Source organism: Pinus tabuliformis, chromosome J, assembly GCF_031772625.1.
Source record: "Pinus tabuliformis cultivar Carrire ecotype Pingquan chromosome J, CPIR1, whole genome shotgun sequence".
Taxonomy (NCBI): domain Eukaryota; kingdom Viridiplantae; phylum Streptophyta; class Pinopsida; order Pinales; family Pinaceae; genus Pinus; species Pinus tabuliformis.
In genome coordinates, this window is record NC_142295.1 from 1607191145 (window position 1) to 1607215125 (window position 23981).

The following is a 23981-nucleotide window of genomic DNA, read 5'->3' on the forward strand; positions in this document are numbered from 1 at the left end:
CTAGAAAAGCCAGATTCTAAAAGAAAGCTATCCATTTTGGCATACCAAGCCCGAGGAGCTTGCTTGAGACCATAAAGGGATTTCTTAAGTCGACACACAAGGCTTGAGTCTGTTTGTATGAAGCCAATGGGTTGTTCCATATAGATTTCTTCCTGCAAGTCCCCATGCAAGAAGGCAGATTTAACATCCATTTGATGGACTTCCCATTTTAAAGAGGCAGCAAGGGAAAGAACAAGGCGGATAGAGTTCATTTTGGCAACAGGGGCGAAGGTTTCAGTGTAGTCAATGCCTTCAACCTGTGAAAAGCCCTTAGCAACAAGACGAGCTTTATGTTTATCAATTTTGCCATCTGGTCCATACTTGGTTCTGTAAACCCATTTACATCTAACAAGTTTTCGTCCCTTTGGTAGAGGAACAAGATCCCATGTATCATTTGTCATCAATGAATGATATTCTTCATTCATAGCTGCTTCCCAATGTGGATGGCCTGAAGCTTCTGCAAAAGTGTCAGGATCATGATTTACTGGAGCTTGAGCCAGTAAAGAAGAGGCTCTTTCAAACTGAGAACGTGTACGTCGCTGATCTGTAGGATCACCGGCAAGATCACCTGCTGCATCTCGAGTAGCACGGACCCATCTTGGAAGTTGAGGATCCTGAGAAGGTGGGGGAGGATTGTCATCCTCACTTTCATCATCTGAAGAAGAAATGTTTTCAAAAGTAGAAGAGATAGGAAGAGGTGGCACATCCGCCGGACTAGGCTCGCAGGCCGATTTATTTTCATCAAATTTTACATCTCTTCTAATGATAACATTTTTGGACTTAAATGGAATAAGTCTATAACCTTTTACATCTTCAGAATATCCAACAAAAGTACATTTCTCACTCTTAGGTTCTAAAGCTTTATGCTTTTCATCTGGAATATGGGCCCATGCTTCACTTCCAAACACACGAAAGTGACTTACATCTGGTTTAATGGAACTCCAAGCTTCTTCTGGAGTGATATTCTCTAGAACCTTAGTAGGAGTGCGATTGATTATATAATTTGCACAATTAATTGCTTCGGCCCAAAAACTAAGACTGAGTCCTTTAGATTGCAGCATACAATTAGCCATTTCCTTTAAGGTGCGATTTTTCCTTTCAGCTACACCATTTTGTTGTGGAGTGTATGGAACAGTATGTTGCATTTGAATTCCATTTTCAGTGCAAAAGTTGATGAATGTGTTTTTAACATATTCTCCACCATTATCAGTTCTTAGCTTAAGAATTTGATGTCCAGATTGTTTTTCAACAAAGGCTTTGAAGGCCAAAAAAGTGTTAAATACTTCGCTCTTGAGTTTTAAGAAGTATACCCAAGTGCGTCTGGAGAAATCATCAATGAAAGTTAAGAAGTACTTGCAGCCAGAGAATGAAGCAACAGGAAGAGGACCACATAAATCACTGTGCACAAGCTGTAAAGGGGCTGAGGCGTGCCAAGAGGCACGTTTGTCAAAACTGTCCCGATGATGTTTTCCGAGTACACATCCGGAACAAACACCATCTCTGCAAGATACCATAGGAAGACCTGTCACCATATTTTCTTTACATAGATGCTGAAGGGAGCGATAGTTTAAGTGACCAAATCGCTCATGCCAAAGTTTGCTCACTTCATCATTATGAGCAACAAATACTGAGGGAAGATTTGATGACCCAAAGTTGTGAAACTTATACAACCTTGTGGAATCATCAGCAAGACCAGTAGCTAGAATCTGTTTAGGATCTTTTAGATCCTTGATTACAACATCATGAGGTGAAAATTCAACAATTTTACCTTCACCTGAATGAGTTATCTGATAGACAGATAGAAGGTTGCAGGATAAGGTTGGAACACATAATACATCATTAAACTGACCATTGTCTAGATGAACAGTTCCAGTCCCTACAACATTAAGAGATCTATCATCACCAACATATATATTTTTGGTGTTACAATCATTTAAAGAAGAAAACATGGCTTGGTTTTTGGCCATGTGATAAGAGGCTCCAGAATCAATGAGCCACTCATGAGAATGAGAAGAAGAAGAAGATACATTTAATGCATAACCAGACTGAGATGATTGACAACGACATGCAGAAAGTGCCATTCCGGAAGTTGAAGTTGAAGTAGGCTCCACATGGATGTTATGTTTCTTCATTGCGGCTTCCAAGGCTTCCATCTTCTTAAAGCATTTAGATTCTAAGTGGCCATCTCGATTACAAAAGTTACAATGTCTGTCAGTCCTCTTCCATTTGTTTTTATTGGTCTTGTCATTTTGCTGAAATGATCTTTCATCTTGAGGCTGAGTTGGTTTAGGACCATTCCTTTGAGGATAAGACTTCTTAGGATTCTTTGAATTTGGTTGCTGCTGGGCGGCTAACGCTTTCGAGGAAGAGTTTCCAAGATTAAGAAGACCAAGGTGTAAGAGTTTTTCTTGTTCTCTTATTAAGGAATCACAAAAGGAGTCAAAGGAAGGGGGTTTGTAGTCTTTGCCTTGACAAATGAAAGCTTCCCTTGTAGAATGGAAAGTGGAAACAAATACAGAGTAGGCTGGTCCCAACTTAGTAAGGATGGAATAAATAAGGTTACCATCTTCTTTCTTAACTTTAACACCTTCCAAGAGATATCTAAGGGTCTTGAATTTGGACAAGAAATCTTCAATGCAAGAAAAATTATTAGGATCCAAAGTAAGCAACTCATTCTCAAGTTGATGGGCTCTAATTTCATTTTTAATCCCAAAAACTTTAGCAAGTTTTTCTAATGCTTCATGAGGAGTTTCAATTTCTGCAATGTGGAATCTAAGATCAGGAGAAACAGACATTCCTATCAAACCACGTGCTTGATCTTGTCTATTTTCCCATTTTTCGGCCTTGTCTTCATCTTTGGGTTTCTTCTCTTGGTCTGTGGCTATTCTGAAGAGACCTTTACTTCTAAGTAAATCTCCCATGTAGGCTACCCATTGGAAGTAGTTAGTGCTGTCAAGAATGACTTGGCATGGACTTTCCATTTTTTGAAAAAAAACTGAAGCTGAAGATGCTGAAAGTAAGTGGTCCAATGGATAGATCTCGAAAAAATAGGCGGTTTTAAAAAAAACGGCTCTGAAAAAGGCTTCCGGATGAAGAAGTTATGGCTTTTTGAAAAAAAATTGTTGACGTTGCCGGCAAAGTGCGCGAATGTGCGGGAATGAAAAAATCCGCCCCCACAAAATGGAGACTTGAACCCAAGACCTCTACTCTCTTAAAAAGTCTTTGAACCAATTGATCTATACAAAATATTTGAGAGAGAGAGAGAGAGAGAGAGAGAGAGAGAGAGAGAGGGGGGGGGGGGGCCTCGATTTGCGTGCTTGCCTTGGGAAGGCTCTTTTCCCCTACAAAACACAAAACCCAACACGAATATGCAAAGAAAAACGAACCTTACGGCTCGAAGTTAGCTTTAGCCAAAAAACTAGAATTTAAAAAAAAATCTCAAAGTTAGCTTTTAGCCGAAAAACTAAATATTTTTCTCAATGTTTCTGATTTTCCAAGATCACACTAAGGTGCAGGGAAAAGAGCATACGCATGAGAAAAATCCTTTCTTTCTGTTTCTGATTTGCCCAGATCGCACAGAGTCGCAGGGCAAAGAGCATACGCAGAAATGAAAGGTATAGATCCGGGAAAAAAAAGGCTAAATAAACCGAAACCGAAATAAGCAGAGAGAAAATGACAGTAAACTGCAAAAAAAAACACTGTATACCTCCCGATCTGAAAAATGACGCAGCTAGGGCTACCGGAAACCTTTTCGCGTGAAACGAAAGGGGTTTCTCACTGAAACAGATGCTCCGAACGCAACAGAGCAGTCCTCTCGGCCCGAAAGCAGTCAGAAACAGCAGATCTAGGAAACGACAGCCGCATGCAGTTCTACCGGCTTCAGATTTGGATCACCAACGGACGCGGCCCTCAAATAGCTCTGATACCATGTAGGAATTTACAGGGTAAGTTCCTCAGAAAGAATACCAAAAGGACACCGCTCACAACCAGATCTCAAATCAATACACCAGTATTTTTGACGTGGTTAAAACCCTCAGAGTGCAAGGAGGGAAACAGTCCACGGCCTGTCCCAACGTGGGTACAGACAATTTATTAATCAAAGAATGAAAATTTACATAAGCTTCTCTCATGCACGGATTACCCGAACAATGACCCTCCATGCGCTTTAAATAGAACTCATGGACCAATCGGGTGTCAAGCCACGGATCAAGTGTCGATAATACCGAGGTGAGAGTGAACCGTCGGATCACTACATATCGTGACCGTCGGATTGTAAGTTACAATATGTACAACGGTAAAGAAAGACACTTTACCTAACTCTATACCTAACTCTAAACTAGACCAAGTTGATCTTAACTATATCCTATGTGTCGGAATATCCTAACACCTCCTCCATAAAAGACTAAAGCTCATAAAAGTCAGACTCAAAGAATGGAACAAGAATTTTTTTGGCAACATTTTTGCAAACAAAATTTCTGTGGAAGTCAAACTACAGGAGCTACACCAAGCAATGATCATAGATGGTTTTGATAAAACCAAAAGTGAGCAGGCTGAAAAACTCAACCTAAATTGGGAGAATTTATGCAAACAGGAGGAAATCTTTTGGAGACAAAAGTCAAGAGTGCAATGGCTCAAAGAAGGTGAGCGAAACACTCATTTTTTCCACCATTCCACCACTACCAATAGAAAGCACAATAGAATCTCCTCAATTTTGAATGTTGATGGGGAGCTACAAACCTTGCATAAGAATATTAAAGGTGTGTTGGTTCAATTTTTCAGAGGCATCAAAAATGAAAATAATCCAAACAGAGAACAACACATCAAGGAAATTATAAAAAATATTCCGAGGATGGTGTCAAAAGAAGATAACTTCAACCTAAACAAGCTAGTCACTGAAGCAGAGGCTAGTAGGGTAATCAAAGACATGCAGAATGGCAAGGTCCAGGTCTAGATGGTTTCAATGTTGATTTTTTCAAAGCGTGCTGGGAGGTGGTCAAACATGACAACTTGGATGTGGTTGAGGACTCCAGAAGAAGTAAATCCATTCTGAAGGCTCTCAACAACTCCTTCATATCCTTGATCCCCAAACAAGACTCTGCCCTGACTCTTGATAAGTTCAGACCCATTGCTTTATGTAATGTTGTTTATAAAATTATTTCCAAAATCTTGGCCAATAGACTCAAACCTCTTCTTCCTTCTTTGATTTCTAGGGAACAGTCTGGATATGTTGAAGGACAAAAAATCTTGGATAATATTATTCAGGCCCACGAGGTTGTTCACTCTCTCAATAGTAAAAAGCAAGCTAGTATGATCATACAACTAGACATTGCAAAAGCGTATGACAAGGTGAATTGGACTTACATTAAAAAGGTCCTTTCTGCTTTTGGCTTTGATCATGATTGAATCAAATGGGTTATGGCTTTGGTTACTTCACCTAGTTTTTCAATTCTGGTAAATGGCTCACCCTCAGAGATCTTCACTCCTTCTAGGGGTCTCAGGCAGGGTGACCCACTTTCTCCCTTCCTCTTCATTCTCATGATGGAAGGATTGGGCCGAACCATCAAAAAGGCCAAAGGTTTAGGGAAGATCAAAGGTCTCCATTTAATGGAGAACGGCCAAGCCTTGACTCATCAACAATTTGTGGATGACACCATGCTGCAGGGCATCCCCATAGTCAAGGAGGCTACAACATACAAGAAACTCTTAAATGACTTTGCCTTGGCTTCAGGTATGGAAGTCAATCTCTCCAAATCAATTTTTTTTTCTTAAACACTAACATTGCTATCCAAAGGAACATATCTAGAATTCTAGGCTTCCAAAGGGAGGTCCTCCCATCAAAATATTTGGGTATCCCCCTGACGGATAAACCAATGCACAAAAGTGTCTGGGAACCGGTGCTTAACAAGATGCAATACAAGATCAAACGTTGGGCTTATAGGGCGTTGAACCTGGCTGGTAGATTGATTCTAACGAAGACAGTTCTTCAAGCTATCCCTGTTTTCTTCTTATCAGTCTGCCAGCTCCCAAAGGGGTCTTACAACAATTCAGGAACATTCAAAGAGACTTTCTTTGGGGCAAGGAGGAAACCAGAAAGAAATGGGCCCTCGTGGCATGGGATAAAATCTGCAAGCCCAAAAGTCATGGAGGCCTAGGCTTAGATGATCAGGAGATTCTAAGTAATGTTTTAGGAGCTAAAATTTGGTGGAGATGGGTTAAAGAACCAGGGGCGCAATGGGCTAATACCTGGAAAGAGAAATATGCCAGCTCCTGGCAAACGAGTGAGCTCATCAGAATGTCAGGGAACATAAAAGGCTCTCACATCTAGAACAAAGCTTGGGAAACCAGAGGTTTGGTACAAAACAACAACTTCTGGGAAATCAGAGCAGGTGATCAGGCTCTCTTCTAGGAGGATAAATGGCAGCAAGAACCGATGTTGTTAAGGGAGGACTTTCTGGGCATCAAGCAAGAAACCGATCTCCAAAGGCTAACAAGAGTCAGGGATTTCTAGAATCCTCCTCAGGACACTAATAAATGGAGAAATTGGAGAAAAATAGATTGTAGAGCGGACAACCCCATAAAAGCAAAGACAGAGGAACTCATGAAAATATTGGAACAAAGGAAGATTCTGGTAACAGATGGGTAGGACCAGTTAAGATGGGGCCAAAACAAAGAGGGAATCTTTAATATCAAGGAGGCTAAAAGGATTTCTCTTAACCTTGGGCCCTGCGTTTTGGATAAGTCCTGGCAAAAGCTTTGGAATTACCAAGGATGGACGAAAATCAAACTGTTTATGTGGTTAGTCCATCACAAGAAAATACTTACTTGGGATAACATTCAGAAGAGGGGAATTATGGGGCCTTCTAGATGCCACCTATGTGAGGCTCAAGAGGAGACTATGGAGCATATCCTGAATAGATGTACCTATACCTCCTGGTTATGGATTCCTTCAAAAGCATTTTTCAGCAGACAGCTAGAGACAAGAAAACACTTTGCAGACAACGAGATCCTTAACTTAGCCTGGACCTTTACACCAAGCTTCATTATCTGGAATGCTTGGAAAGAAAGGGACAAGAGAATCTTCAAGGATGAAAAGACTACTCCGCTCTGCCTGATGGATTTAATCTTAAAGAAGATAAAAGAGACTGTGTCCACCAATTTGCATAGTAATCCCTCGAATCCTCCCACAACACTTGAATTGAGATCTCTCAAGCAACTGGGTTTGCATGAGATCATCCCCAATGGTATGATGAAAAAGGAAAGAATAGGGAAACGGAGTTTTGGCATCCTCCCTATCATATTCTCCTTATAGAAGCAGGTCTTTCCCCTATTGAGAGCCTAGCTATGCTTAGATTTTTGTTCTACAAGCACAAAATCAGTAACATAGACGATCATAGACTTCCTAAGCTAGCTTTAAATTTTAGCCAAACCACCTAAGGCTCAATCGAGGGTGGCATAAAGACACAAGGGCCTGGTTAAACTATTGCGAGATCAACGAAAATGATGCATTGCAAAACATAAATAACATTAAAGATATTGTTACTTCTAAGTTCAAAGAAAAAATGTGGTGTGAGAAAGATTTAGTGGCTAAAAGAAAATTAAGTTATTATAAGAAGGTCATCAACCCCACCCTAGAAGATCAAAAGTATCTCTCTATTTTAACTAGCTCAAAGAAGAAAATTAATACAGCAAAGATTAGAACAAATTCTCATGAGCTCCATAGTGAAACAGGTCGTTGGGCAGTTTCTAAAATGCCATGGATGGAAAGGATCTGCCATATATGTGAGAATAGGAACATCGAGGATGAAAACCACTTCCTCTTAGAGTGCCCTGTGTATAACCACATTAGATCTCAATTTCACAATCTTTTTTACAATACTGGCCTTCCTAGCCTTTTACAATGTCAAAATTATAGTGAGCTCGGGAGGCTTCTCTCCAAGCTTTTTGAGCATAGGAATAAAATCTTAAATCAAAATAAATAATTTGTTTCTTTAGGTCCGATAGACCATTGTTTGGTCTTAGCGGACGTTAACCACCATCATCATCATCATCATATATATTTTATTATTATTTATTTATTTATTTTTTATATATTTATTCTACATTCTTAATTGGATTTTATTCATTTTTATTTTTGTGTATCTTTTAGTTATCTATCCATCTTATTTTAACTTATTAGTAATATATAATAACCAACTATCGCCCTAAAATTACCTTTTATATATATATATATATATATATATATATATATATATATGAAAGTGAGGTCTTTAATCTAACTAATTTCCATTTAATTTATAATTTTTAAATTATACCTTTTAACCAGCCAATAACGTAATCACCATATAAAATTATTTCATACATATATATATTTATCTATTTTTAACTTTCTAGTAATTATAACTAACTAACATACCTTATATCTTATATATATTTATATATATATTGGTCTTTAATCTAACTAATTTCCATTTAATTTACATTTTTAAATTATACATTTTAACTAACTTCTATTATTATTATTATTATATATATATATTTATTTATTTATTTATTTTTCTATTTAATTTTAACTTTCTAGTAATATATAGTTATATAGTTATTATAACTAAACATCATCCTGAAATTACCTTTATATGTATATATATAGAAGTTAGGTCCTTGATCTAACTAATTCCCATATAAGTTACAATTTTTAATAAACTAATAACGTAAACAACATCTATAATTATTTCTTTTATATAATCTAAGGTATGATAACTAACTCCCATTAAATTATCAATTTGACTTTTTGACTGCGGTCCCTAAGTCAAAATTATCCGTTGGTCAAGATAGCCGTTGGAGGCTCTGCTCAGACTATTTAGCATGCAAAGTTGGATCTGTTTCTTCAACTTGTCCTGACGATGAACCACACTGGTTGGTTCGAAACGGGTCGACAAATATCTCTCTTTATGTGATTTACGCAGAAGTTCTACTTATAAATAATTTAAAATTCATGAGTCTTTTTGAAAATAAACTTATACTACCATAGATCCATCTTAACCTTGGATCTATCAAGCATTGAGAGAGATCAAATCTCTTCAAGTGCAAACCTATTTTAGAGTGAAAAACTTGAAGAAAAATTTGCACCTTGAGAGATTTGATGTCTTTCAGTGATTGATAGATTTGGGCTTAAGGTAAACTTGACTTCATCAAGTTACCAGATGTTTTTGAATGCCAGTTTTATTTGAACCCATGGTATTGACCCATGGTATGCATGTAGAATATAGCCTATTGAAAAGGGGAAATTAAACCATCCTAGATCCAACTTTCGATCTATCAAACACTCAGCGGGAGCAAATCTCTTGAGATGCAAACCTCTTTTAAAATGAAAAGAGATCTGGTCCCTATGGATGCTTGGTAGATGCACAGTTGAGATACATATAGGCTCATTTTATTATTTTAAATGTAATGTTGTGTGGCTATAACTCCATACCAAGTTGTAGCCCCTCTCAAGCACAATAATGATGATTTAAATTAAAGTAGACATGGAAATATTTTATTTATCAATATTTATAATGAATATTAAAATAATTTTAATATGTTGATATAAATATTAGTTAATTATCTTAAATGCAATAATATGACACCATATTTCCCATATAAATTGTAAATAGCATTCTTACTTCCTAAATTTTTTAAAGTTGTAGCCCCTCTCGAACACAATAATGGTAGATTTAAGTTAAAGTAGATATAAAAATATTTTATTTATCAATACTTATAATTAATATTAAAACAATTTTAATATATTGATATAAATATTAGTTAATTATGTTAAATTCAATAACATTACACCATATTTCCTATATAAGTTGTAAATAGCATTCCTGGTCTATTACTTCCTAAATCTTTTAATCATAGAGATGTATTAGGCAATGATTTCTTTATCATGGGTTGCACAAATTTACATTAAATTCTTCATCTATATAGATTCACTTTATTAGGGTTTTGTGCATATCTGACCGCAAATAAAAAAAATAAAATAAGAGTTGGAACCTCTGAAGATATGATACGGCCATAAAGTAACATTTGAAAATGCGGTGAAGCCGTGGATGGCGGCGAGTGGTACTTCCCATAAATTAACTGCAATATCCTTTCCGCGAGAAGATTGTGCAAGCCTCTTTTCAGATTTTATTTCATACTGTGAATCAATTTTATGGTTTTTTATTGATGCGTTGTTTTCAAAATACAGATAAATTCAGAGGTGAAAATAATGCAGTCCATAGGCTCTTTTCATTTTTCTTTCTCAGTTTATACTCCCTATGTGGGTTAGCTTATAGACCTGATTCAATGTTTTTTGTTCTTTCACACCATGTGCCTATTTGAAAGATTTTATTAAACTTTGTTGATTGTTCGAGTAATGCAGACTTTCTCAACTAGCAGTTCTGGTTTCCAAGTATTTTAAAATTTGATGAAAACATGGAATAATACTATAGCCCCTCATCGTTGCACATGTTCCTCAAATAAATAGAAAAATAAAATGGTTTACACTATCAAATAAACTCTCATAACTTGTGAAATTATCCATAAACTCACTGAATTTGAAAGCTTTCACAATCAGCGGCGAAATTAGTAAAACCAGGAGTGGGGACAGATATTATTGGTTATTATTGGCAAATATAATTTTTTTATGTCATAGTAGTAAAATTAGTGAAACCAGTAGTGGGAACAGAAACTACTAGTAAGTATTAGTCAATGCAGGCTGACTCATAATTTTTATTAAGAAAAAACATATCACTTGAAATTAGGTACTAGTGGTCAGTGAATTGTAAATTTACATTCCTACCAAATACCTCTACATTTTAAATCATTAACCTTTTTTCTTACATTCTAACAAAAAAAATAACCATCATTAACTGCCTCGTGAACATTTTACGTGTTTTCTCGGGTTCTAACAAATTGGCAATCACAGTTTAAAATAACCCAGTCAGAAGTATTTTCAATTTTCGAGTATTCTAAAATTGTATAAACCCTTCAATTATTTTATTACCCATATTCCTTAGCAAGTTATTAAAATAAATGACCTCAGGCTAATGGAGTAATGATACACTGGTTAAAGTAGAAAAGAGGATGAAATGTATAAAAATATAGTTTACTAGATATATGTTATTTTCCTTCATCATCATAGTCGCATACATACGCTGGTTTGTAGCGTACATAAATCTGAATAAAAAAAACCAATTTTAAGTAGAAACTGCGCAGAAAAATGTTGCGCAATAACTAACAAAAGTTCATTGAGTTTATATATTATTCTTCTTGGCAATTGTATCGATTGACTTATAGAGGAAGAAATTATTTTTGAGAGAAGTATTTTGCATTAGAAATAAGTCAAGTCAAACCAATGAATAAAAGAAAATCAAAGATCCACATATCTCTTGATCATTATCTGTAGCACCCAAGATCAATCAGTACGATACCAAGCTTGCAGCAAAGATTGTTGTATCAAAGAACCTTGCAAGGTAAATCATTTTCAAAAGGGAAAAAAAGTTTACACAAAACTTAACCACAACCCAACACAACCGTATAAATTAAATAGTTGGTAAAATTCAATAGACAGCAATCCATGATAAGCATAGAAACACACTTCATGGTACCTCTTATATTTTGAATATATATATTATTGTTAATCATAAAAAAATTTAATATATAAATTAAACATATTTGCATTTTAAAAAACATATAACAAGATAGTCAATCATGGAGATTCACCCCCATTTTACCATGGAGAATATTAACTTGTAAATAGACTTTGTTCCAATGTCATGGCTTATCAATACCACAAACTCAAACACCATAACCCATTTCATATGATATTTATTTTTAAATTAATCAACTCATAATTACTTTTGAGATAAATCTCAATCTTTGATTTATGACTACAACTAAAAATATTCTAGATTGTTATATGGAGGTTAAATTCCTATCATTCACCTAATAAATATTGATAATTAAATTACAATTTTAGAAACTCTATATTTATAGACATCATAAGAGTATTCCTTATTTTTCAAATCTATACTTCAATTATATTTTATTTTATAATTTAAGTTGTTATTTTTTTATAACTTAACTCATTATCGCTATTCATAACTAATTCTTTTGATTTTAAATATTCTATTGATATAATCCAATTTTGTTGTAATTTTAACTAATTATTATTTCTATTTCCAATGTAATCTAAAAACCTTGGTTTTCACAAATATATTATAACACATGTTAAATATATTATGATATATTAATATATAATACATATAACCTAAACAATAATAACAACCAAAACTATATATTAAAACACCCTTCTGAAATTGCAAGGAAAAGTGGATACCGACCGAGTGAGTACAAAAGAAGAGCCAAAAGAAACAGGTTTTATTAATGTTTTTATGATTGGGTCCTCCACTACAGCTATGTTTTCACATAGCGAGGTGGGTCCTCCATTTTTTATCTGAATTGGATCCATAAAAGATTGTCAAAGAACCATGATTGTATCAGGTCAAACAAATCTCTAAAGAATTCCAGAACAACGATCAAAAACACCCTGAACCAGTGGCAATGACATCCAACGTGGAACGACGAGGACCATGTTGGAGACTGCGCGAGAGGCCGAATTAGCCCCTGGGAGCCCCGGATAGGGAAACGAAGGTGATTTTTGATGCATGATTAGCGCCTAGCGCCTAGCGCTAATCGCGCATCGCTCGGTGAACAAGGCCAAAATGGAAAAGAACGAGCACTCAGTCGCATGGGGGAACTGGAGGACTGCGGGCAGAAAAGGGAAAAATCGCTAATCGTACAAAGTGGGACCCTCACTCTGGAAACCAGTGGTTTTGATCTAGGCGCCCTTAAACGGTAAGAGGTTTTGGACGAAAGCGGAGTGATTCCATATAACGATCGACCCGTGGTAGGTGGAGGTGAAATAAAACCGTCGTTGATCGCGCGCTATCGGTCGAGCAAGTCAATTGTGCGAAATGTGCGTATGGCGTTGGATCTGGGAGACTCAGATTAGACGACTGAGATCGTGCCCGATGGGAGGAAGCGGAATTGACAAGGAATTAAGCCACATTTTAAAGGGGTTTGGAATCCATTTGACCACCACGATGGAGGAAGAAAGCATCTACGACGTAACTGAAGAAATGAACCGACGAAGCATGCTGGCACCGTTTAGAGGAGGACAAGTGGCCACTCCCTGAGCGTTCATGATGACGCCGAACATGGAACTCCAAGCGCAGCTGCAAAAGGTGAATCGATAGGCAGAAGAGGAACCAAACAGGCATAGGGATCAAATGGCTAAAGCCATAAACAGAGATGGTCGAATCAGAAAAGAGGAGGTAAGACGGAAAAAGTTGAGAGACGAAGAAGTGGAATAGTGAACCCTGAGAGGAGGACTAAACACAGAGAATAGTAAAGCAAAGCAGAAGAGACAGAGGGCCGAGCTAATTAGTGACAGCATCAAGCACCCGAGAACTTGAACATTCAAGCCATCCCATAGAGGAATCTATCTGAATTGAGCATCATATTTGGCTCTTTCCACTGTAGGCCAGAAGGTTATAAAGATGGTAGGGAGAAGAATAGTCTGTGAACTCTAGTGGCTTGGGAAATCCAAGGACCACCCTGCCAAGTAAAACCTGCTTCAGGTGAACTCACATTGAGTCCCTGTATTGTAAATTCTCTACCCAAAGGCACAATAGAACAATGCCACCACTGAAAGCTGGACCAGAGATGTAGCCCTGGAGAATAGGGTGAACTCCTTATTAAAATTGTTTGTGTCTTTATGTTGCTTACTGTATTTCTCTGTTGTCTTTCCATTTTTATTGTCTATGTATTCGCAATCTGATCGATCCATTGTTTCAATAACACAGAACACACACACCATCACATGAGTCTGTAATACCTTAGTTTCATAAATCTTTAACTGAAGTCACTCATAGGGTGAATATCAGATCAAGTGGTATCAGAGCTCTAGCCTGTAAGGTTAGACAAACTTGTGTTGGTTTAGCTGTGAATGCTCACAAGATCAAAGCTCAAATTAGGAGAAGGAGAGTTGGTGGAAACTAATCCTGAAATTGGGAGAGTCTATTCTCAAAAGACAATGTCAAAAGAAGGTTCTATATCGCGAGACCCTCAATTCATAGAGAGTTTCCTAGCTATAAAGTCTATGGTTGAAGAAATGTAAAAAGACTTTAGAAAGCAAAAGGGGGAAGATGCATCGAGCTCTAAGCAAGAGAAAGAAGAAGATGAGTCTCACTTGCATGACAACTCCAAAGCAAAGGGGAAAGAGGAAAACTTTCTCACACCTCCTAATAGCCCCGTGCATAACAAGAAAGCATCTTTGATTAAGTTAGATGTTAAATTTGATTTGCCTATATATGATGGAGAGCTAAATGCTGAAAAGTTGGACAATTGGATTAGACAAATTGATGTGTATTGCAGGGTATAGAACATAAACTCATACAAGAGTAAGATTCAGCTGGCAAGCCTATGCCTAGGAGGCACTCCCTTGGTTTGATGGGAAGGAAGAACTCAAGTTGATATAAAAAGACATGGTAAGACCATCTCTGTTTGGAGTGACTTTGTTTCTACAATCAAAAAGCAATTCTATCCATTGGCCCACATGCAACAAGCCATGATGAGTTGGCAAATTCTTTGGCAGTTGAAAAGGCAAAGTGTGCAAGGGTATACTCAAGAGTTTAGAAAGAGAGCATTGATATTGGGTATCTCATTAGACTCACCAGAGACTCTTTTGAAGTACATTGGTGGTCTACATAGCTACATGAGGCATACCATCCTCATGTTTAATCCCACTAGTATAGATGAGGTATCTGTACAAGCTACTCATCTAGAGGCTAGAGGAAAGAATGGAAATCTAGAAGTTGGGGGACCATCCCAACCCACTGTAAGCAAGAGCAATGAGAAAAGAAAGCAGAAGTGGAAAGCAAGGAAGGCTAACATTGCACAGAAAGCCAAAGCTTCATGCACTCACTGTAAAAAGGAGGGGCATGATGATGAGCATTGCTAGATTCTGCATCTGGAGCTGAGACCTAAGAAGTTCGAGGGCAAGAATAAGAAGACAACTGCAGCTATTCAAAAATATTTGGGGTCAGACTTGGGAGATGAAGCAACTATAGCAGCCATAGGTATAAAAGGTAAGAATTCTGAAGCATCTACTAGCAATTTTGCTCAATCTGTTATTGATGAAGAAAATGAGAGAAAAAAACATGAGCTTTTCCATATTCGAGTTATCTCAAAAAATCAAAAGATTGATATTTTGTTTGATAGTGGCTCACAAGTAAATTTGATTTCTGAAGCAATTGTAAAGAAATTGGGATAAGCAACTACACCTCACCAGAAACCATACCCATTAGGATGGTTGAATGATAAAGCACAACTACAAGTGACTAGACAGTGCAAACTCAAGTTTTCTTTTGGGTCAGCATTTGTAGATGAGGTTGAGTTAGACATAATTCCTTTGGATATATGTGGAATTATTTTAGGAAGTCCTTACTTGTATGATAGAAAGGCTATTTTCTATAGAGTTGAGAACAAGTATCTACTGGTTAAAGATGGAATCGAATACTTTGTAAGAGCTCATAAGCTCAAGAATAATTATACTCTCATAAAATCAGGACAGATGAAAAGAATGATTAATTCATGCAAACAATTCTTACTAATGGTTGTAAAGGAAAAGAAGCTTGATAAAACCAATGTATTTGAGGGATGTAATGTTGAACAAAAAGCTGATATAGAAAAGGTTGTTTCAGAGTATGATGCCTTGTTCCAAGAACCTAAAGGTCTGCCACCCAAAAGGGGAATAGTGCATGATATTATTTTGCAGCAAGATGTTCCTTTCCCTAACATTGGGATGTACAGGTTGTCTGCTTTAGAGAATGCTGAAATCAAGAAGCAGGTGCAGGAGTTGCTCGAGAAGGGCTTCATCAGGCCTAGCACATCACCATGTGGGTCACCAATCATTTTGGTGAGAAATAAAGATGGCTCTTGGAGAATGTGCATTGATTACCGAGCACCAAATAAGATAACAATCAAAAATCATTATCCCCTTCCTCGCATAGATGATCTTCTAGATTAATTAAAAGAAGATGTTTATTTCACCAAGCTGGATTTGCACAGTGGATACCATCAAGTCAGAGTTGCAGAGCAAGATGCATGGAAGACTGCTTTCAAAACAAAGCAGGGATTGTATGAATGGCTGGTTATGCCTTTTGGCTTGACCAATGCTCCTGCTACTTTCATGAGATTAATGAATGATGTACTCAGACCTTTTCTTGATGATTTTGTTATTGTGTATCTGGATGACATTATGATTTTTAGTAAAACGTGGGAAGAACATTTAAAGCATGTTAAGGAGACATTAGATGTTTTGAAAAGAGAAAAACTTTATGTTAAACTCTCAAAATGTGAATTTGGCAAAACATCTCTAAACTACTTGGGTCCTATAGTAGGGGGAGGTGAATTGAAAATAGATCCCTCTAAAGTGGCAGTCATTTTGAATTGGCCTAAACCCAGGTCTACTACAGAAGGGAGAAGCTTCTTAGGAGCATCAAAATATTGGAGGAAGTTCATTTCTAACTTCTCCTCGATTGCAGCTCCCTTACATGCTTTAACAGGATTGAATAAGGTGTTTCAGTGGGGAGGCAAACATCAGAAAGCCTTCGACACCTTGAAAGAGAAAATTAGTACAGCAACCGTACTAGCACTGCCAGATCTACAAAGACCATTTGAGATCCAAACTGATACCAGTGACTATGCCATGGGAGAAGTGTTGACACAACACTGTAAACCCATATGTTATCATTTTGAGACTTTTAATCCTATAGTAGTTAACTATCCTACATATGATAAAGAATTGTATGCACTAGTTTAGAGTGTGAAAAAGTGGAAACATTATTTAGTGGGTAAAGAGACAGTAATACATATTGATCATCAACCACTTCAATATCTACACTCCCAAACTAAGTTGCACAATCAAGACATTACAGATGGATGGGGTTTCTACAATAGTTTCATTTAGTCATTAGATATAAAAAGGGCATACATAACAAGGTTGCAGACATGTTATCGAGACCCATTATAAATGCATCTACCATACTTAAGCATAATTTAGTGCTACATGAAAGCTACATAGAACAATATGCTCAGGATATGGACTTTAAAGATGTATATGCAATTTTGAGTCAAGCAAAAAGATTAGAAGAATTAGACTATCATATAAAGGGCCGACTCTTATATCATTGTGGGAAACTCTGCATTCCACAAACCGAGAGGATAAAAGTAATTAGGGAAGCACACACTTCTCTGATATCAGGTCACTTTAGGGTAAGTAAAACAGTTGCACAACTGCAAAGATTTTTCTATTGGCCGAAAATGAGTGAGACAGTTTCTAGGTATGTAAGAGGGTGTGCCATGTGTGCTAAAAGCAAGCCGAGCAAAAGTAAACTAGGCTTGTACACTCCATTGCCAGTTCCTTCTCACCCTTGGGAAAGTATTTCCATTGATGTTTTTGGGGGACTGCCTAAATCCAGGAAAGGTCATGATTATCTATATGTTGTTGTGGATAGGTTCAGAAAAATGTGTATTTTGATACCTTGTAGTAAATATATTACACCTGAACAGAATGCAAAATTGTTCTTTGAACATGTATGGGTTCATTTTGGATTACCCACTTCCATTGTATCTGATTGAGACACCCGATTTATGGGGAAGTTTTGGTCGAGTCTATGGGAACTGATGGACACAAAACTGAAGAAAAGCACAACTTTTCATCCACAAACAGATGGCCAGACAAAAGTAGTAAACAGGACAGTGATCCAGTTACTAAGAGGTTATTGCATCAAACATCCTAAGCTTTGGGATGAACTCTTGTGTTATGTGCAACATGCTTACAACAGAGCCAAACAATCTTCTACACAAAGGGGTCTCCTTTTGAGACCTGTTTTGGTTTCATACCAAGGTCTCCTTTGGATTTTGTCTTTGGTAAAGATACCATGGTTGAAGGACACAGTGATGTGGACAAGACAACTAGGTTCATTCAACAGGTCCAGGAGATCCATTAGGCAGTACAGGAACAACTGGAAAAGAGCCAGGCCAAGTATAAGGTTAGGCATGATAAGCATCGGATGGAGCATAGTTTTCAAGTTGGAGAGAAAGTCTGGCTGTATATCAGCAAGGACAGGATGCAAGGTGAAGGTAAAAAGCCAAAGCCTATCAGGTATGGACCTTTCAGGATACTTGAGAAGATTGGTGAAAATGCTTTTTGCCTTGATTTACCAGCTTACATGCACATCTACTCAGTCGTAAATGAAAATTGCTTGAGATTGTTTGAACCTTCAATGATTGAGGACCTTGAAGAGCAAAGTTAATTGCCTTCTATTGATGACCTACTACCTGAATACCTCAATGAGTTGTAGGAAGACACAGTGTTGGATAGGAAGGTAAGAACGACGCGCACGAGAGATGTTGAGTACCTCGGGATTGGGCTCAAAGGTTCCAAGTCGAGCAGTTCCAAGTGGATTGAGATTGGACAAGTGAAGAAACAGTATCCTCACTTAGTCGATGCTTGAAAACCAACTTTTGGTGGTCCAAAAGCAAATTTCAGTGGGAAGGCCGTGATCCGAATTGGATCCATAAAAGACTGTCAAAGAACCATGAATCTATTAGGTCGAACAAATCTCTAAAGAATTCCAGAACAGCAATCAAAAACACCTTGAACCAGTGGCAATGGCATCCAACATGGAACAACGAGGACCTCAGTCAAGGCACGCTGACTGAGGCCCATGGACACTGCGCGGGAGGCCGAATTAGCCCCTGCGAGCCCCGGATCGAGAAATGGAGGTGATTTTTGATGTGCAATTAGCACCTAATCGCGCATCGCTGGGCGAACAGGGCCAAAATGGAAAAGCCTGAACACTCGATTGTGTGGGGGAATTGGAGGACCACGGTCGGAAAAGGGAAAAAGTGCTAATCGTACAAGGCGGGGCCTGTGCTCTGGAAACTAGCGGTTTTGATCAGGGTGCCCTTAAATGGTGAGAGGTTTTGGATAAAAGTGGAGCGATTCCATACAACGACCGACACGTGACAGGTAGAGGTGAGAGAAAACCACCGTTGATCACACGCTATCAGTCAAGCAGGTCAATCGCGCAGAACGTGCGTATGGCGTTGGATCTGCGAGACTCAGATTGGACGGTTGAGATCACACCCGATGGGAGGAAGTGGAATCGACAGGGAATTAAGCCGCATTTTAAAGGGGTTTGGAATCTTTTTTACCGCCATGATGGAGGAAGAACGCATCCACGACATAACTGAAGAAACGAACTGAAAAAGCATGCTGATGCTGTTTAGAGGAGGACAAGTGGCCACTCCCTGAGCGTTCATGATGATGACGAATAGGGAACTCTAAGCACAACTGCAGAAGGTGAATCGACAAGTGGAAGAGGAACCGAACAGGCATAGTGATCGAATAGCTAAAGCCATAAACAAATATGGTTGAATCAGAAAAGAGGAGGTAAGACGCAAAAAGCTGAGAGACGAAGAAGTGGAATAGTGAACCTTGAGAGGAGGACTGAACAAAGAGAACAATAAAGCAAAGTAGAAGAGACAGAGGGCCGAGCTAATTAGCGACAACATCGAGCACCTGAGAGCTTGAAGATTCAAGCCATCCCATAGAGGAATTTGTCCGGATTGAGCATCATATTTGGCTCTTTCCACTGTAGACCAGAAGGTTATAGAGCTGGTAGGAAGAAGAAGAGTCTGTGAACTCTAGTGGCTTGGGAAATCCAAGGACCACCCTGCCAGGCAAAACCTGCTTCAGGTGAACTCACATTGAGTCCCTGTATTGAAATTCTCTGCCCAAAGGCACAATAGAGCAAGGCCACCACTGAAAGCTGGACCGGAGATGTAGCCCTGGAGAATAGGGTGAACTCCTTATTAAAATTGTTTGTGTCTTTGTGTTGCTTACTGTATTTCTCTGTTGTCTTTCCATTTTTATTGTCTGTGTATTGGGAAATTTATTGATCCATTGTTTCAATAACACAAAGCACACACACCAGAACACGAATCTGTAATACCTTAGTTTCATAAATCTTTAACTGATTTCACTCATAGGGTGAATATGAGATCAATTTTGTTGGTTGTCACGATGTGGAAATAGTGGATAGTGCATTGTTGACCAGATGCATCTTTGTCATTTTTGGTTGCCTCCCCACCTACAACAATGTATTTCTTCGTTGTTTGGCTTTGCTTCTTCTCGCGAGCATCCATCATATTCTCATTCTCCTTTTCTTTGACTTTGTCTCTCCAGTATTTATTCCATTCTTATAAGAGCCAAAGGAGTCATCTAGGTTAAGTCATGGTCAAGGAGAATGAAGAGTCGCAAGATAGAGTTTCAATGAGAAATTACAAGAAACTAGCATTATGCCAGGATGAGTTTGCTAGCAACATTCACATACTAAATGAGATATTCAAGTATCTGGATGGGGTGTCCTTGGCCATGGCTTCTTGCGTTAACAAGAAATGGAAGTAGGTCAGTGATGACAAGGTTCTCTAGGAAGGCATCTACATGCACCATGGCCATCCACCGCCTCGCTTCAGAGTGGACAATTGGAATTCATGGTTGTGGGCCTCAGTGGATTTAGGCATATCTACATCAAATTCCTACAACCTCTTCTCACTAGAAACAATAGCAATCACAAGCATTTTAAATCCAAGGGGGCTTCATCTTTTGTGCCCAAGAAAAAGTTGAGCAAGGATAATGTCTATCTTTCCCTCTCGCTCTTTTCCATCAATCACTACTAGAGAATGCTCCTGTGCATTTGGATTCAAATGACATTGCCAGAATTTTGTGTAAGCCCTGTCCAATTCAACAAACAGTAGCCCGCTCTTCCACCACCTTCACTTGCGATGTGCACCTCCTTTTGGATGAGAAAAGAGGCACATTAGAGGAATTTTGAGGTCTAAAATGAGCCTCCTAAGAAAAGTATACAACAAAAGTAAACTTTATAAGAAGCAATAGAATTCAATATGATTATGTCAACCATGGGGGATGATTCACCATTTTTGGAGTAAAAAAAGTAAAAATATTAAAAGATAGTAAAATAATAAAACTACTTTTTCAATTCATATTTTCAACCTATCTCTCTAATATTTTACTCAAATTGCAAACATTAATACTTGTTGGATGCAAAATTTAATTCCTCATCCAAAGAGTGCCCATGTTGCATACTTTTGATGGACCCTACGACACGAAAAATGACAAATACATGAAAAATGTGATTGCAATCATGTTTTTTCATTTATTTCTCATTTTTCGTGTAGCAAGATCCATGGAAGTGTGAAACATGGGTACTCCTTGGATGAGGAATCAAATTATGCATCCAACGAGTATTCTCGCTTGAAATTTGAATAAACCCATAGGGAGATAAGTTGAAAATATGAGTTGAAAAAGTAGTTTTTTATTTTTTCCCTCTAAAATTTGATGATGTAATCTAATATTATTTTATTATTTCCACTATTATTTTATAATTTACTTAGGAGGCTCATTTTAGACCTCAAAATTCCTATAATGCCTGTAGCTCTCACCCATCCAACACAAGAAACAACACTATCCCTCATCATTCATTCAAAAAGATGGGCATTAAAATTGAAGATGCTGGCTATTGCTAGGGATCCATGGATTGACAATCTACTCCGAAATAATCCTTGCAATATAGACAACATTGACAGTAATGGTTACTTCTTTCACAAGGCTTGACTATCCTTGTTGATCCAAGCACGATGCCTGAAACTGAACACATACGCATATCATCTTGTTGACGGTGCTGGACCCACCAACATGAGGGGATCTCCCCAATATGATGTCCCAACTAGAACTCACACTGTTTGGTGTAGGAGTCCCATCCGGTGCAATGTCCCAGTTGCCATTATCTTCAATATTCGCCTAAACTCTTACTTTTCAGCACAGGAGAGTGGTTTTCTTTGTCTTCTGAGAAGTGAGATTCACGTGCCTAGTGATTGTAAGTGTCACTTGTGTCAATGGTTCCTTCACCATATATGGAGAGGGTGGGAGCGAGTCCCAAGTCAGTTGGGAGAAGTCCCAACTCTTCTAGGAACACACAACACAATAGGACATGCGGAGCTTCCGACGGAACAGTCCACATGGATGTAGTAGTCACAGCACACAAGGGAAGATAACATGTATAACACTCAGTGGATTAGTCCATGAGAGTACAAAGGTTGTTATAGAAAGTTCCATGTGAAAGGTCTGTCTTATGTTCGGGAGAGTAGTCTACATGGGCGAGACAACTTTAACAACATATACAACACATTTTCATTAACATATGTGTATTGTAACAAGTGAATTAGTTCAAGTGTTAAACACAGGTTCAAGCAACATGCATTACAAGTGTTAAAGATTAATCTTACAACAGATACAATACATGTGTTAAAACGTGTTGGCCTATTAGCAAGCTTCTGAATTAAGTAAAATTTCCAAGACACATTGTTACACCATACATCACTAACCCCACGTGCGGAGCGTTGGAGCCACTACTTACTCCTCAAAGAAAAGATTACAGACTCTCAAGGCTATGTGGGAGGAGCTAAGGTGAAAAGTCCTTTGCATGTACAAATGAAGGGGTATTTATAGCCAAGGGCAAAACTGACCCTTGTGGTTGTTCGACTACCCTCGTGACTGTTTGACTTCAATGACTTATCGAATTTACATGACTCTTTGTACATGTTGACATGGAGAATTTCTGCTATTCCAACAAGGGGAACTAACCCAATCGCAAGCCCCAATTAGACCTACTTTCATTTGGGATGGCTAGTTCCAACGGGTTTTAAAGGACCCCGTAAACTGTTAAATGCGTTGATAGATTGCTTCTGGGAGGAAGAATTCAATTAAATCAACAAAATAAAATAGCTAACCTCTATGTATTAAATTCTATCTACGCTACTTCTAACTACTCTAAAGAATCAATTCCAAGTCCAAAAGAATCAATTACTGAGTTCATAGATGAACAAGGCTATATTAGAGCTTGACTGCACTCATATTACTCATACAGGAATACACATTCCTTTCGATACAAATAAACTAGCAACTGGTGTTTAATATGATTTTGAATCAGAGATCGCTTATAAGTTAACCATGTAATTGAATCATATTCAATTAAACAAGACTAATCATGAAGAGTATGACATCAATATGCATAAACAAAAATCACATTTATATTCATGCCAGTAGCAACACCCTGTTTCAAAACACCTGAAATCAACAGGAAATTAAATCAGAATTAAAGGCCCCTTCTTGAACCAAACAGTCCTCTTTATTCACAATAAGTCAAAATTGTTCTCTCCAAACAAAATTCCCTTCTCTCCTCTTCGGAGGTAATACTTATGCAAAAGCCCATGACTCTCAGCCTTCCCTGCCTCTTCATCTCCCCCCACTATTTTCGATATACAAACCAAGTATACAGAGATAGGATCGTCAGCGAAACCACTGACACGTAGAAATCATATCTGCTGGAGCGCTTCATTTCCTGAGGAAGTGAACAGATGTTGATAAAAAGGGTGACTATGTTTCACCTCCCCGTGATGAAAACTAGGACAACTTTTCTTTCAGAATTCACAGGCAACGCGTGGGATTCCGACCTAGAACGCCTAAGACCAGACCTTAAACACAACGCTTGCATACAAGACTCTTCGAATCCACTCCTGCATCCTTTACTTCTCACCTGCAGAGATAGTTATCATTAGCTTCATGATTGTGAAATATATAACATAAATTTTCAAACAAAATATAAATGTTGCCTTCATTAACTTTTATAAAACTACGGGGAACAAGTGTGAAAGAAGAGGATTTACACACAAAACACACGCAACACACAATTTCCCACTCAATGCAT

The 23981-nt window shown here is 37.9% G+C and overlaps 1 pseudogene; it reads left to right on the forward strand.

Moving 5' to 3' along the window:
* Nucleotides 1-20428: 20428 nt before the first annotated feature.
* On the forward strand, nucleotides 20429-21029 carry LOC149233624 (F-box protein GID2-like; annotated as a pseudogene).
* The last annotated feature ends 2952 nt before the right edge of the window (nucleotides 21030-23981 follow it).